At 36.5% G+C, this 14,233-nt stretch overlaps 1 non-coding gene across 1 annotated transcript; it reads right to left on the bottom strand.

Moving 5' to 3' along the window:
- Nucleotides 1–332: 332 nt before the first annotated feature.
- On the bottom strand, nucleotides 333–482 carry LOC125110089 (U12 minor spliceosomal RNA). Its single transcript, XR_007130443.1, has one exon. It is a non-coding gene; the product is annotated as a U12 minor spliceosomal RNA (small nuclear RNA).
- Nucleotides 483–14,233: the final 13,751 nt, after the last annotated feature.

The following is a 14,233-nucleotide window of genomic DNA, read 5'->3' as shown; positions in this document are numbered from 1 at the left end:
TTTTCAAAGACTGCTCTGAATGCTTGATCCTCTTCCTCTGTTTCTCAAGATACCTTAAATTGGTTTATTATTTTTCTTGCAATGAAATGAGCCCCATTGAGCCTTAGTATACTAAGCCAAAATAAACCAACAAGAGACATGTGCCACATTTCTAAGCCTTTCTCCAGTGGGGTGAGGAAGATTTTGAATCTCAAAAATATAATTTTTGCATTTGGTGTGGGATTTTATTTTATTATTTATTTATTTATTTATTTTAGACCCAACAAAGCTTTACGAAACTTGCCGGCCAAGTCCTTCTGATCGATCTGCTTTTTCAATATTTAAATGAGGGACGGGCAGATCCCAGCACCCAGAAATCCCACAAAGTAGGCGGGTCACCTTAGGGGCAACCTTTACCCGCTCAAAAATTCATCTCACATTAGCAGTGAGGATTCGAGCATCACCCCGAATCGTTATTTTCCTTTCTCATAAGTTTAAGGCATTGGTGTAGGATTTTAAAGTAATATCAAAACTGCTTGGAGAAACATATGAAAGGTAAAACGCAAGGCATCTTTTATTACTGTTTTTTAATAACCAGTGTATTTTACATAAGTATTTTGGCAATTCAGGCAGAATAACACTGGCATAAAATCCTCCCTGTTCCTTCCTGGATATGCTTGATGTGTCTGACAGCTTAAACATGAAACCAGTTTCACTTCTGCTTGAGTGTATCTTCCAAAAAAACATTAAATTTACAGAGTCACCATTTTCTATGTTCTCTGATAGTAGATGGACATATCAAGAAGATGGCTTCGCATCAGGCTCCTGGTATAGTCAGTAAATAATCCCTGCTGGTATGAGATCTAAGGTTAAAGCAGAGACTCTGGGCTAAGATGGTAACATAGGTGGCTCTTGAATTTACCTCTTCCCATGGGCTCACCAAACATCTGGCTACACTTGAAATTGCCTCAGAGAAATCCAGATACTAGTTGAGTCACTCTGACACATCAGACAGCCAAATGGTATCCATACCAAAATGTGTAAGAAAGGCTGAGATTCACTGTCACCATAAATCCCCCTATGCAATCAGGAGGGAACCCCTAATTCCCCATTTTTTCCTGAGAATGAAGGATTTGGGTGACATCTATCTAGTGCTACAACTACAAGGCTGTCACCCCAAGGAGAAGCCCCCAAATAACTTAGCTCTGGAAGCCTGTGGAGCTTCCATTCAGAAGTCCTGAGGACCATAGTAGATAAATAGCAGTTGCTAGCTGGTACACCAGCTCACTGTAGGTATCTCCCTGGGGCTCCGCACAAAGGACTCAGGTGAAAATGATGATCTACTGGAAGTGGTTTGACTGCATACATTACAATTGTTACCTGAAGGTCTGGTTTCTAATTAGTATACATTTAGGTATTAACCAGGATCCTTCTCAGAGCCTTAAAATAGTCACTAGGGACTTCACCCACTTTCTCCTCTGGTTCATTCCAGCAAAAGACACAAAGTTATGGGTTTCTTTCTGGAAGAAGCTTGTCCACAAATCTCAAGCTCCAACCTCTATCATTCTTTCTGTGGGGCAAGCCCCCAGATCACCTAGCTCTGATGGCCATTGGGGCTTGCATTCATGAGCCCCACAGGACTATAGCAACGAGAAAAACAGCTTTAAACCAGTAAAGTAGAACCCCTTGCTCCTACACCAAAGATTAGGCTCAGCACAGAAGGAGTCAGCAAAAATGCCCATTTTCCACTTTCTTCATGGAAAGTGTTTGCGTGCATACTGTACTGGCTGCTGCCTGAGGCTGCAGCTTCTATTCAGCCTCAATCTAGATGCTGACTGTGACCTTCACCTTTAAGACATGGATGCGTCTTCAACCTGAACTACTGGGAGACATTAAGAATAAATACAGAGGTTTGGATGATCCCAAAGCCTTGAGAAGAAACAGGAACTCAGGCTGGGCTAGCTGATGAGGTTTATCTCCTGCATGAGACCAGTCTGTCAAGACTGGGGAAAGTGGCCATTTTATTTAATGCACAGACATCGACCCAGAATGTCAAGACAAATGAAGAAGCAGAGCAGGTCCCAAACAAAAGGACAAGATCAATCTCCAGAAACCAACCTTAATAAAATGGACATCAGTGCTTTATCCAATAAATACTTCAAATTAATGGTCAGAAAAAATACTGAGTCCAGGAGAATAATGCACAAGCGAAGAGAATTTCAACAAGGAAATAGAGTGAGAGCGTATTTTGGTGAACCACTAGAAGTCTGTAGTAAAAAAATCATGGTGCGCAAACTAAATACATACAATTCTTATTTTTCAATCATTCCTCAATAAAGCTGGAAGAAAAAACACAAAAGGTAATAAATATTTTTTTTTAAATAAGAAGGGATTACTAGCATTCCTACTGTGCCAGTTTAATTTAGTGCCCTCAGCTGGAAATTCACCCTTCAGGACCTGCTCTGTTAGAATGAGATTTTCCTTTATGGTTAAGCACAGTGTGAAGCTTTGTCTATAGAGAGAGCTGGAGGGCATTTTGGAGAAAGGGAGTTCTTCCTGGTGCTGGTGCACTGAGATTTTACTCTTCCTTGTGCCTGCTGCACTTCTGGTCAGCCCTGCAAGTCCGTGGGGACATCCTACTACATTCTGCCCTAACCATGCCCCAATATGCAATCTCTCAGTGACCATATAGCCCTGACCTGGTCTTGGCAGTTGCTCCTTTCAGCTCCCAGGCCATGGAAACACCATGTCCTGTGTTTGTCCCCGTGGTAGATCTCAACTCCCTCTGCACACCTCCCACCTGCCTCAGTTCACCTGTGTTTAAGGGAATACTTTTCAAAGGGCCTCACAGGAAGGACACTGGTCACCACAGGTCACGTGGCAATGCTGTCCAACAGTGAGTAAGACTTCCTCTGCATACTTTACCACCACCTACACTCATCTGTGCCCCTGATGGTAACTTTCTTCCTGTGACTGTGGTCCAGCTCTGGCCTGAGTAGCTTAGCAAATGTCTGCACTGCTCAGTGTTACACTTGTCAAGTGACGTCTGCACCCCAGTCTTAAGGGAAACACCCCTTCTAGGATTTTTCTTTTTTAGTCATTCCCTTCAGGTTTGGTTACCCATTCACATTCTTTTATGTCTCTATCCTCCTATAATTGCTTTATAATTCCTTATATTAAACTTCCTCTCTTCAAATTATGGTGTGGTTTCTGTCTCCTGATGGGACCCAGACCAAGAAATTAACATTTTAATGATTCTGTGAGGATTTAATAAATTAACTCAAGCCAAGCACCTACTGCAGCTCCTGGCCTATAGTTAGTTTCTGATAAATGTTAACACTATTATCACAATCATTATCATCAGCATCACCAAAATTATCTTCATAATCATTAAGAGCTGCAAAAGTGGCATGCATTTCTTTATTTAAAAATTATTATTCATGGTTTCTTAAAAAAAAAAAAAAGTATATGTTGAGAGCTACCTAAACTTGGCTTTCCTGCACCAGACCCCTACTCCAGCCCCTTAAGTCATTGTTGATACTGTGAAAATCTGCTCTAATCCCACTATATCTGAGGAATTTACCTCTGAGTGTGACCAAGGCAAATCTACCTGTGCTGTATTTTAGTATTTTCATTAAAAAAAAAAAAGTATTATAAAACCTGCCCTTCCTACCCAGTGAATAAAATAAGTTAATCCTTTATGTTACAAAGTATATCTAATTCTTTATGTAACAAAACTTAGAGTCTGAAGTGCCGTCCCTAAATGAGACCTTATTACTATGGTAGGATAGTCCATTTAAAAAAGAAATGTCCCCTGTAGCAAAAAGAGTTCCCACCCGATCTGCCTTTTGATTAGAAGTCAGTATAATGGATTTTGAATGGTTCACTTTTGAATATAAATTAGCTGTACCAGGAATCACTCTCTCTTTTTCTTCCTTCAAAATTTCACCTTGTGTTTCTGTGTATGAAGAACTCATCAAACCTGAGTAAAAGAAAGAAAATTCAGTCTGCTTGTGGCCTACAATGCTGGAATTTCTGTGAATATTGTAGGGGGATTAATAGCTAAAGAAATGAAACACCCTCTTCATCAACATAAGAAAGGCAAGGTCATACCCAGCCCTTCCAGGTGAATAAAGAGGGACCAGGATGGATCAAAAGGAGATATTTGCTTCCACAGTGTTCCCTGGAATAGAACATAATGTTCAAGCTAACTAGGTCCTTAACAAGCATCCTATCATTGCTTTATTTCTTTTGTAAATATTGTTTATACTACATCAAAAGGTTTCCTCTACCATTAAGCTCTACCAATAAATTGCAGTATGTGCTTTTTGTGTTTATTAAGTGAACTAACATAATCTACATTATTATTCTTAAAAAGTATTTATTCATCCCCTATTATACTGAATACCTTTTACTCATTTAAAAAAAAAAACAACTTATAGTTTAGAATAACTTATAGTTAGAGGAACAGCATAAGTGACTCTACCAAACTAATTATTCCATGATATAAAAATGTGTTATAGGAAAACATTTGTAAGGAGGAAGAACAATGGTACCCCATGTACAGAAATGTGAATGTGATGATTTAACAGAAAAGGAGAATAATGTGAATTGATAATTGCTTCCAAAGGAATTTCAATTAAAAAAAAGAAGACTTTTTTGTTTTTATAAACATTTTGATGAGCCTGAAGGTGAATTAGAGCATTAGATCTAAAGAGAATTGAATATTCCATCATATTGTCTAAGAATCCGAAGACATTAGTGGAGATTCAGCAGAGAAATGATAGGTAGGAAACAGGAATGTGAGAAGAGAGAAGGCCCAGCCAGATCTTAATGGCTGGTACACCTTAGAATAGGCAGTTGCCATTGGGGGGGGGGGGTCTGGGCAGCTCAGTAGGTTAAGCACCTGCTTTCCGCTCCAATCATGACCTCAGGGTCCTAGGATTGAGCCCCACATCAAGCTACCTGCTCAGTGGAGAGTCTGCTTCTCTCTCTCCCTCTACCTCTCTCCTACTCATGCTTTCTTCCTCTCTCTCTCAAATAAATAAAATCTTAAAATAAATAAATAAATACGTAGTTGCCAGTAGGCAGTGAAAATCTCTGATGGTGATAAGTCAAAGATTTTGAGAACTCTGTAGGGCTCAGTTTGCTTTGGGTACACACTTTTGATATGAGCATGTGCAAATTGAGAAATTCTAAATTTTACTTCAAGGTCTAGACTGATGAAATGAATATTAGAAACAAACCAGAACAAAGGAAACACAACTGAGAGAAACAAAGACAGAACGTCTAAATGTCTTAGTGCTGACAGAATATCAATAAAAAAGACAGAAACCATGGAGTCCAGAAGGCAGTGATTAACTTATTAAAAGCCTGAAAGGAAAAAAAAAGTCAACCAAGAATTTTGTATCCAACAAAGTAATCCTACAAAAAATGAAAAAGAAATTTAGAAATCCCAGATAAATAATAGAGTTCATTGGTAGCAGACTGGTCCTACAAGGAACACTAAAGGCAGTCCTTTATTTTGAGAAGAAAGAACACTAGGCAGTTATTTGGAACCACATGAAGAAATAAGGAATACTAATAAAGATAACCACATAGGCAAATATAAAAGAGTATTAATATTTTTTGTTTGTAACTCTGTTTTTCTCTATTTGACTTAAAATGCAAATGCATACTGTAATAACTATTAAGTCTGAGTTGATGGGAATAATGCATAAAGATATATTTTGTGACAAAAAGTGAGGAATGGGGAACAGATCTATAAAAGGCCAATTTTTTGTATAACATTGAAATTATTTTCATAGTAATCCAAACAAAATTATAATAAATTAAGTTGTTAGCAGTAATCTTCAAAGGAACCATTAGGAATTTAACTAAAAAATGTGCAGTAAAAGAAAGGACAAGAGAATTAAGCACTTCACTGAAAAAAAAAATCTACTTAACAATAAAAAAGGTAATAATGGAGGGGGAGAACAAAAAGTGGAGAACAACAAGATATAAAAGAAACACAAACCAAAATGTTATATTTAAATCTGACCTTGTCAGTAATTACACAAAATGTAAAACTATTAAGTTCTACACTTAAAATGCAGATTAATAGAATGGATAAAAGGACAAAATCAACTATGTATTACATAGAGGTAATGTAGTTTAGACTCAAAGACCCAAATAGGTTGAAAATAAAAGGATGGAAAATGATACACCATGCAAACAGTAGCTAGAAGAAAGCTGGAAGAGCCACACTAATATTGCAAGATAGACTTTAAGACAAATATTATTACTAGAAACAAGGGTATATTGTCATATTTGTTATGTAATAATGATAAGTAAATATAACAAGTACAAACATATATGCACCAGACAACAGAGTTCTAAAATATGTTAAGCAAAGACAAAATTACAGGGAAAAATAGATAATTCAACAATAATAATTAGAGATTTCAGTAAACCACTTTCAACAATAGAGTAACTAGGCAAAAAAAAAAAAAACAAGGAAATATAGAACTCAACTCTACAAACACGGACCTAACAAATACCAAAACACAAAACACTGAATAACAACAAATGCACATTCCTGTCAATTGCACAAGGACGGTCCTCCAGAATAGAGCATATGTTATGCCATTAAAAAAAAAAAAAAAAAAAAAACAGGGGTGCCTGGGTGGCTCAGTGGGTTAAAGCCTCTGCCTTTGGCTCAGGTCATGATCCCAGGGTCCTGGGATCGAGCCCTGCATCGGGCTCTCTGCTCAGCAGGGAACCTGCTTCCCTTCCTCTTTCTCTGCCTGCCTTTGCCTACTTGTGATCTCTGCCTGTCAAATAAATAAATAAAATCTTAAAAAAAAAATTAAAACAACAACAACAACAAACTCAATAAATTCAAAAGGCTTTAAGTCATAAAAATTACGTTCCCTGATCACAATGGAATGAAATTGGGAATCAACAGCAGTAAGAAATTTTAGAAACTCACAAATTTGTGGAAATTAAGCAGTATACTTCAAAATAAACAATGAATTGAACAAGATATCACAAGGGAAATCAGAAGATATTTTGAGATATTTTAAAGCAAAGATGCAACATACCAAAATGTACAGGACACACCAAAAGTGGTGTTGAGGGAAATTTGTAGTGTAAATGCCTGAATTAAGAAGAAAGATCTCAAATGAATAATCTAGACTTCCCACTTCAGACATTAGAAAAGGAAAAAACAAAACAAAACAAAATAAAACAAACAAAAAAAACTAATCCAAAGCAAGAAGAAGGAGAGATATAATGAAGACTAGATTAGAAATAAAACAGAGAATTGAAATAGTAGAGAAAAATCTTGACAAAAATCTTGTCTTGATGAGCACTGAGTAATGCATGGAACTGTTGGATTGTTTTATTGTACGCCTGAAACTAATAAGGCATTGTATGTGAACTGCACTGAAATTAAAATTAAAAAAAATCCTTCATTACATTATTCAATATCCTATATATACAGATATATTGAACAATTTCTCCTGGAGTCCAGCATGTAGAATGTATTAAAAAATATAGAGAAAAACGAAGAAAACCAAAGTTGGTTTTTTGAAAAGATCAGCAAAACTGACAAATTTTCAGGAAGATTAACCAAGAAAAATAAGAAAGAAGTCTTAAATACTAAAACAGAAATGAAAGTAGAGACTTTACTACTAATATTCCGGAACTAATAAGGATCATCATCAAATACTCTCTGAAACACAAGGAGGTACCACTTTGCACCCAAAAGGAAAGCAATACTTAAAGTTGGACAATAACACTTATTGACAAGGATGTGGGGAAACTGAAACTCCCACAGGGTACTGGTGAGGATGTAAAATGGTGCAGCTACTTTGGAAACACTTTGACTCTTTCTCAAAAATGAAACAACGAATTATCACATGCATTAGTTTGCTAGGTCTGCTGTAACTAGGTGACTGGAACAACGCAATGTTATTCCCTCACAGTGGGGGCTAGAAATCTGACATCAAGGTGTCCACAGGGTTGGTTCCTTCTGAGAACTGTGAGGCGAATGTCCTAGGCATTTCTCCTGGCTTCTGGTGGTTTGTGGGCAATCTTTTGTGTTCCATGGTTTGTAGACACATCATCCCAGTCTTCGCCTTCTTGTTCGCATGGCATTCTCCCTGTGTGTCCAGATTTCTCCCTTTTTGATGGACACCAGTGCTCTTGGATTAGAAACTCACCTGACTGTAATATGAATTTGTCTTAACCATATCTTAATTATAACTTTAACAACTCTATTTCCAAATCAGGTCACATTCTGAGGCATGGGCACTAGGACTTCAACATATGCATTTCTGAGGGGAGGGGAAGACACAATTTCATCACTAAACCATAGGATCCAGCAACTTCATTGCTGACATATACCTATAAAAACATGTTTATACAAAAACTTGTACATGAATGTTTATAGCAGCGTTATTCATAATAGCCAAGAAGTAGAAACAATCTAAATGTCTTTCAGGTGATGAATACATAAACAAAACATGGTATAGATGTACAATTGAATTTTTATTCAGCCATAAAAAGAAACGAAATCTTGATACTTGCTACAACACAGATGTACCTTGAAAACATTTTCCAACTGTAAGAAGCAAGATGCAAAAGACCTCCCACTGCATTATTCCGTTTTTATGAAATGCCCAAAATAGAAAGATTTATGGAGACAGTAAAAACATTACTCTTTTCTATAGGATGATGAATAGGGGAGGAGGGGGTAACTGTATGAGTTTCTTTTCAGGTACTAAAAATCTTCTGAAATCAGCCAATGGTGATGGTTGCACAGCCTTGTAAACACACTAAAAACCACTGAGTTATGTACTTTAACACGGTGAACTCTGTCGTATTAGAATTATATCTCAACACACATAATTAAATACATAAATATCTTGATTCTTTATGATTTTCATTCCTTAGAGCAGCCCTCTTCAAGACAAACTGTACTTATTGCTCTGTGTTTTAAATATATGCCTGTACCCTTTTAATATATTTCTCTTTTGCGTAAAATGGTTTGTGAAAGTTATCTGGTTGCAATCCAATAATCGTAATTAAGAAAAGAACCATGGGGCACAAGTTTAAGGCAGTTTAAATGAATGACTGGACATTTCAGTGATCAGTGCAAAAGGAATTGTGTATGTAGTGGGAAGTGTTTTGAGCAAGAATCTAGTATGCCCCAAACAGACCTTACAGGAAGCTCCACCTGGCCTAGTGTGTGGCATGAACTACAGGCATACCCTTCCTGCTCTTAAACTGCTGTAGGAACTATTCATCAAATACGTTACTTTCCACAACTGCCATATGGAATTATTTTTATCTGGAATATTTCTAGGGATCTGATTATGGGTGAGGAAGAACTATCTGCTTTTTTTGATGAAAGGAAATTCCTGACTTTCTTTAGATGTCATTTTCATCTGATGGGAAATTCTGTCCTAGAATCATACCACCCAGTTTTAGAGGAAACAGAAAAAGTTTAGCCCAATTTTCTCATTTTTTTTCCAGATATTTTAGTTTCTCATGAAACTAATGAATTAATGAAAAAGTGAATAAATTTTTAAAATTTGGCTTGGGGAAAAAAACTTGTTAGAAATTTGTATATATATACAACCCACTCTTATTTCCTCTTTATTTTCAACTTTGAATCATTCTGCATAATTTATGCTTCTTTTTATTTAGTATGCTTGTATGTTACTTTTGCTTCTTGAATACGTTTTTATTTTTCTTCATAGATTCTAATCTTTGGAGTTAGACACTTTTATTGTACTCATTTATTATTTAATTCTTTATAATGATAGAAAATTTATTTGTTCCTTTTCCATGAAGGCTGAATTAATGACTGAATGGATACAGTTCAAGTCGTTGGATACAATTCCAGAAGGTCTAGTTTTAATGCCTGTATCCTTGTTCTCTTACTCTCCTGAACCATCTCAGGAGTGTCTGATAGATGAGCAGAACACTGGAGAATACGACATGTTCCAGGTTTACAGTTATGAGAGGTGGAGTTTTGAGGTTAACTATAAGTGGACAATATCTGTATGAACAAAGGGCATCGGCACAGCAGTTTCTCAGAGCTGTGATAGCCTGACATGCATTGTGAATCTCCAGAAGTCACAATCTGACTCAGGTCACTTCACTCAACAACTTCTGAAAGGACTGCTTTATGTAACATCCTTTCTGAAATGTTTATCTACCTTGTAACTTTTTAAATCTTAATTTCCAGATTTCTGACTCTGTTAATGATGGTGGCAGCAAATGTGTCTGCTTTTATCTTTCCCAGTTTCCAGTGACCCTGTTCATTCATCTGGAAGGAGTAGAGCTTCTAATGAAGATAGATTTGTTTTGTTGCGTGTGTGTGTGTGTGTGTGTGTGTGTTTCATTATCTGAATTGTTTCCTTTAATGTTGCCGCGTGAAGTGCCAGCCCTTTAAAGCAGTGATTTCCACAGAGGAATAGAACTACACAGTCCATTTTGCAGTAAGGTTTTCATCTCTCATGAAAGAACTTATAAAAGAAATCAGAAAAATACATTGCACTTCTCATAAAGCTAATACCATTAAATTAAAAAAAATATTTTTCTCAGACCATGTTCTTTCTTTTATAAATTGAGGATGAGAACTCACGGAAGGGCTTTCTGTTCGTTTAGTGGTTGATTTTGCTTGTTTTTGCTTACTTGGTAAGATAAAGAGTTATTCCTCTGGTTCGATTCCTTTGAAAGCTTTATCAAGGTGTTTCTGATCTGTGATTCCTCCAAGCTGGAAACCACTGAAGTAGCTCATGACTGGACATTACTTTTCTATTTTTTCTATCTGTACCTTTGGTCTTATAAAAACTTTTATATTTTTAAAATAAAAGTCCTGGTATTAAAACCTCCAGAAAAAATTTCAGTGGGACTGATTAAATTTTTAAGTGAATTCCTTAAGGCATATTCAATAATTTAATTTTTAAAATTACTCTTTAATTATGAGTAATTAAAGAGTAAATTCCTTAAAGCATATTCAATTGACATAATATTAAAAAATAAAGGTTTCAGACTTACCTCCAAGTATCAAAGTGATTTCTTCTTTCTTTTTTTAATCTTTTATTTTCCTTCTTCCTCCATTCTCCTGCCATTTATTGATAGTTTGTTTTTCTTTAAAGATTTTTCATTTATTTTATTTGAGAGAGAGACAGAGAGAGAAAGATCAGGGGGAGGGGTAGAGAGAGAAGGAGAGATTTTTTTTTCTTTTTAAGATTTTATTTATTTATTCGACAGAGAGAGAAATCACAAGTAGGCAGAGGCAGGCAGAGGGAGAGGGGGAAGCAGGCTCCCCACTGAGCAGAGAGCCCGAGGTGGGGCTCCATCCTAGGACCCTGAGATCATGACCTGAGCTGAAGGCAGAGAGGCTTAACCCACTGAGAAACCCAGGCGCCCCTAAGGAGAGAGAGTCTTAAGCAGACTCTACACTGAGCACAGAGCTGGACCCAAGGCTTAATCTCATGACCCTGAGATCATGACCTAAGATCACAATCAGAACCAAAACAAAGAGTCTGACCCTTAACCTACAGTACCACCCACACACTCCAGAAGTTTTTTTGCTTGTTTGTTTTTAACTAAATAAGCTGTTTGGGATTATATTTTCAGAAATTGCAAATAAAATTGTAAAAATCATAATAGAGAAATATATATGCATATATATATGTGTGTATATACTCACACATATAGGCATATACATACACAAAATGTAGTTCTTTCATTAAGTGGATCCAAGAATGTTCATTTTTAGAAAAAGTTAATTTTTAGTCTAAGCAATAATTATAATTGTAAGCATGATCACTTTAATTCACACACAAAAAAATTTTATTTGACCTGTCAACAAATTTTGCAAAAATAACCTTCAATAAAGGAAGAAAAGTTTCCTAAAATGACCGATTAGTAAACAAACCTTAAACTAAAGCAATTAATATTCACTGTCAAATAACCAAGGAACATTTCTACTTCTACATGTTCTGTAGGAACCATGAATTGAGAAACAAAACCAGAATTTTGGAGTTTCAATGACACTGGCAGTTTTTAAATATCTTGAGTTGTTAGAGTTAGACCAAAAAAAAAAAAAAAGTAGAACCCATATAATAATTAAGTAATTTTGGTCTTTATTTGACAAAAACATACCAATTGTACTTGAAAGCCATTTGGAAGCCCTAATACTGAATTTCACTTTCTCCTTATGGTGAAGAAGAAGCAGTTTTATGGCTCAGCATGTTTCCCTAATATATTAATAGTGAAAACTAATGAGATCTTTCTCCCATCACACACACCCACACGTATTGAGAGGAAAGCACAGTAGCATGTAGGTAATAGGTAAAAGGATACTTGGAAACAGGTAGGAGCCTAATCTCCCTGGTGGTAAACAGCAGTGGCAACCATGGCCCCTAGTGCGTGACCACATTTCAGGAGATGAAAATCCTTGGTATAATCAAACGGATGCTGATGCCAATTCCAGTAAAAAATAACTCATTCTTGATAAAAAGTAGAGAAACATAATAGATTTAATTGATTCACAAATTATCAAGGAAATGTCACTTAATGCTCACTCAACAAGTTTTGGAAAAAAAAACGTGAAAAACAGGGCAAGATGGTGTAAAAAACATAAACGTCATGACTTCCACTATACAGTTGATAAAGTCCCTGATGACAGTCTTATGGAGAAAATTGAGAATACTTAAGCTTTCCCTACGTGATTTACTGACAAACTTCCTTGATGGTGGCCATTAGTATTCATCTCAATGTTCACATACTACCTGTTTCTCATCTTCCCATTACCACATCCCATGACTTGTCATTTGAAATATGTGTCCTCTTCTCCTGGGCTTGGATGATTAGTTTCCTGTTGTTTCCATGTCCTGTGCTCTGCCTTGTTCATTGTATGTATTAAGTGTTAAGCATGAGCTGGGGATATATAGTAACTCAACTTGCTTTGCTGGAAGAAAATTATACCTTAAAATACCTTAATTTTCATCCAACTTTACCACATGGTTTTAGATTCTGAGTCTCAGTAAGGGTTTGTTAGAAAGAAGGATATTGCCAGTGGTATTTATCATGATTTTTGTCATCCTACCAACATTCCATCTTTGTAAGTCTTCAGCTATGTGCTCGCCAGTGGCAGTGAGTGATGATTCCCCATGAAGAGAAATGTTTTGACATGGATAAAGTACACTGAGAAAAAATGAACAACAGCTGAGAGGTTCAAAATATCATTGTTTTAACCCTGCATTATACTGTGAGACAAAATGCTGGATAGTATGCTAAAAAATGAATTCAATTTATTGCTGTGCGTTGTCAGATCAAATCTGAGGGCAAAGATTTGACTTTGTTAGGATAATTTAAATATTGGAATAAGACTATAAAAATCAAGCTTTCAGGATTTTGACTAGTTCAATAGTTGAGATTAGTGCCTCTCACCTTTAAACACTACCCACCACCTCCCACCCAAACACACACAATGACCAGCAAAGTTTTTGAGACTTTTAGTGGTGGTTTGCCTTCCATTTAATTCAGGTATCTAGCAGTTCTTCCCACCAACATGAACTAACATTACAAAATTAACATCTGCTAACATTTGTCAATTAAGTGTTATTTTTATAAATGAACAAAGGAATAGGAATTTTAACACATAAATGAAGGCAAAGCTATTTGGGAGAGCAAAGGACCTTGTCCCTCCCCCCCTTTAATTCAGAATGTAAATGTTTGATCAAGATTCTCTCTGTCCCCTTTTCACATGATCATTTCATCTCTATTATATTAGTCTGTTCTATTAATAATACTCTTATTGTACTCTAAAATGGAGTGGAAAGTATTAGAGTATGGCAAGACATAATCCAAGGGAGAGGGCAATCAGCCCATGAGCATTATAGTGGCCCCTGGAATGATCTGATGCTGTCACTCAGGCAGTGAGGGAGGGGAAGGACACTCACCTAAGCATCAAGTCCATGTGGAAAGACACATGAAAATTTATTTAGGTTAACAAGGCAAGAAACAACAAATGTTGGAGAGGTTGTGGAGAAAGGGGAGCCCTCTTACACCATTGGTGGGAATGGAAGTTGGTGCAGCCACTTTGGAAAAACAGTGTGGAGGTTCCTCAAAAAATTAAAAATAGAGCTACGCTATGACCTGGCAATTGCACTACTGGATATTTACCCCAAAGATACAGATGTAGTGAGCCAAAGAGTCACCTGCACCCCAATGTTTATAATAGCAATGT

The sequence above is a fragment of the Lutra lutra genome, chromosome 9 (genome assembly GCF_902655055.1).
Source record: "Lutra lutra chromosome 9, mLutLut1.2, whole genome shotgun sequence".
In the NCBI taxonomy this organism is placed as follows: Eukaryota; Metazoa; Chordata; class Mammalia; order Carnivora; family Mustelidae; genus Lutra; species Lutra lutra.
This window is presented reverse-complemented; position numbering and strand designations above follow the sequence as displayed.